Here is a 3,270-nt window from a genome sequence, read left to right on the forward strand (position 1 = left end):
TTGAAAGCCTTGTTGAATCCTACTAGGACTACTCGTCCCTCGTGTATCAGGTTACCTGAAACTGAAGCAAATTATGAACTTAAGCCTGGAACCTTACAGTTGCTCCCAATCTTTTTAGGAAAAGAAAATGAAAACCCCTATTTCCATGTTAGGGACTTTGAGGAAATTTGTAGTACCCTGATAATTAGAAACCTTGATGATGATGCTTTAAAACTCAGGTTATTCCCCTTTTCCTTAAAAGATAAAGCCAAGTCGTGGTTGTATAGTTTGGCTTCCGAATCAATTGAAACCTATGAACAACTTACATCTGCCTTTTTGAACAAGTTTTTCCCTAGGCACAAAACCTCGTCTATTAGGACACAAATCTGCACGTTTACACAACAGGAGGGAGAATCTTTGTATAGGTATTTGGAAAGGTTCAATGATTTATTAGCCCAATGTCCTCATCATGGTTTATAAAAGGTTAGGTTAGTTCAGATCCTTTATGAGGGTTTAGATTATCCCACCACAACTACAGTAGAGTCCATGTGAACAGGTGGGTTTGAAAACCAAACAGTTGATGATGCGATGACATATTTGCATGAAATCGCCGAAAAAACCCAACAATGGGAAAGCAATAGGGTACCCCAGAAAACAATTCTTTTAGGCAGAGGAAACGTTAATAGGGTAGAAGGAAGCTTTGAATCAGATTCCAAAATTGTTGCTATAGCGAAAAGGTTAGAAGCTTTAGAACTGGGTCACACAAGTGGTAGATTGGAGCCTTTTTGGGAAGGCCAGAATAATGAAGAGCAAGCCAATGCTCTCTATAATAACACTAGGTATGATAACCGTGCGAAGTTTGACCCATATTCAGAAACCTATAATCCTGGTTGGAGAAACCGTCCGAACCTTTCATGGTCTAAGGTCCAGAGTCAAGGTCAGTTTAGTAATTCTAATGCTCCCCCAGGTTTTGGTTACACTAAGAATTCATCAGGCCCAGAAAACAAAACGACAAGCTTAGAAGAATCTATTAAGATGTTAGCAAAAACTGAGGATATGTTAGCATAGAGCCAAATTAGTTTTCAACAGGAAACCAAGCAGAACTTTCAAACTAATGCTCAGAGCCTTGCTAAGCTAGAACTTCAAGTCGGCCAAATAGCTAAGACCTTAAGTGAGAGAGATAACGGAAGGCTCCCTATTCAAACTACCCCCAACCCTAGAGGAGTTCATGAAGTAGGTGCAAAACCATCGAATCAATTGAATGCTATTAGAACCCTTAGGAGTGGTAGAGTAGTAGACAATCAGGTAACCATGCCCGATAGTGAACATACTGTAGTTCACCCCTCAGGATCTCATCCCTCAGGACCACTAACTGAGGGGACTGATAAAATTTCCGATGATGCCAATTCGGTTCCTGAGAGGTCTGATTCTGTGCCTAGAGCCCCATTTCCCCAGCTATTAGCATCAACAAAGAAGGAATCGAACTTTAATGACATATTGGAGGTTTTTAAGCAAGTTACCATAAACCTTCCTTTATTAGATGCAATTAGGCAAATTCCTGCTTTCGAAGTTCCTTAAGGATATGTGTACGCGAAAGCGAAAACTTAGTGTCCATAAGAAAGCCTTTTTAGCTAGTCATGTAAGTTCAATCATTCAGAACACTACCACTCCAAAGTACAAAGACCCAGGTTCCCCAACCATTGCTTGTACAATAGGTAAACACCGGGTAGAAAAAGCTTTACTTGACTTAGGAGCCGGTGTGAGCTTACTGCCGTACCATGTGCACTTACAGCTAGGACTTGGTGAAATGAAACCTACTCAGATAACACTGCAGTTAGCTGATAGGTCTGTCAAAATTCCTCGAGGTGTTATCGAGGATGTTCTTATTGAGGTCGACAAGTTTATTTATCCAGTGGATTTCGTGGTTCTAGATACCCAACCTGTCCCTGACCCAGAGAACCAGATACCTGTGATTTTAGGTCGCCCATTCTTATCTACGTCTAATGCGATCATAAACTGTCGAAATGGTGTGATGAATTTATCCTTTGGTAATATGACTATCGAAATGAACATTTTTAATGTCAGTAAGCTACCTTATGATCTAGATGACACATGTGTTAAAGAGGTGAATGTGATAGAATCCTTAGTTCAGGAGTCATTACCAAACATCTTGTCTGAAGACCCATTAGAGAGTTGTCTATCCCGTTTTGATTTAGATTTTGACGATGATAGTACCATTGAACAAGTGAATGCTCTATTAGATTCTACCCCTGTGTTAGACACTGATAGATGGAAATCTAGGTTCGAACCATTACCATCTTCTGAGACTACCTCAGTTCCTTCCTTAGAAGAGCCCCCTAAGTTGGACCTCAAACCACTACCAGATAACCTGAAGTATGTGTTCTTAGGCCCATCTGTGACTTTACCTGTGATTATTGCTGCCGACTTGGATAGTGATCAGGAAAGTAGGCTAGTAAAAGTACTTCAAGATAATAAGAAAGCTTTAGGGTGGTCTATAGCAGACATTAAGGGTATTAGTCCTACCGTTTTTATGCATCAGATTCATTTAGAGGAAGACTCCAAACCGTCTAGGTAGATGCAACGTCGACTGAACCCTAACATGAAAGAAGTAGTTCGAAAAGAGGTGCTTAAGTTGTTAGATGCGGGTATTATCTACCCAATTTCAGACAATAAGTGGGTCAGCCCCGTTCAGGTTGTTCCCAAGAAATCAGGTATCACTGTAGTCCAGAATGAGGATAATGAGTTAATCCCAACCCGAGTGACCACGGGATGGCGTGTCTGTATCGACTATAGGAAATTGAACAAGGTCACAAGGAAGGATCACTTTCCCCTTCCTTTTATCGACCAAATGCTAGAGAGATTAGCTGGATATAGTTTCTATTGCTTTTTAGATGGCTTTTCCGGATATAATCAGATCGTTATTGCCCCAGAAGACCAAGAGAAAACCACTTTTACTTGTCCCTTTGGTACATTCGCGTATAGACGCATGCCTTTTGGGCTGTGTAATGCCCCTGCGACTTTTCAGCGTTGTATGATGAGCATATTTTCTGATATGGTAGAACGGTTTTTAGAGGTCTTTATGGATGATTTTTCAGTGTTTGGTTCATCTTTTGATGAGTTCTTGCATCATTTGACATTAGTGTTGACTAGGTGTAAGGAAAAGAATTTAGTGCTTAATTGGGAAAAATGCCATTTCATGGTTAAATCAGGAATTGTTTTAGGGCACATCATTTCTTCAAAGGGTATAGAGGTAGACAAAGCCAAAGTTGA

The 3,270-nt window shown here is 40.4% G+C and overlaps 1 pseudogene; it reads right to left on the reverse strand.

The window, feature by feature from the left end:
* Window positions 1-355: 355 nt before the first annotated feature.
* LOC113314543 lies at window positions 356-455 on the reverse strand (annotated as a pseudogene).
* Window positions 456-3,270: the final 2,815 nt, after the last annotated feature.

The sequence above is a fragment of the Papaver somniferum genome, chromosome 9 (assembly GCF_003573695.1).
Source record: "Papaver somniferum cultivar HN1 chromosome 9, ASM357369v1, whole genome shotgun sequence".
Classification (NCBI taxonomy): domain Eukaryota; kingdom Viridiplantae; phylum Streptophyta; class Magnoliopsida; order Ranunculales; family Papaveraceae; genus Papaver; species Papaver somniferum.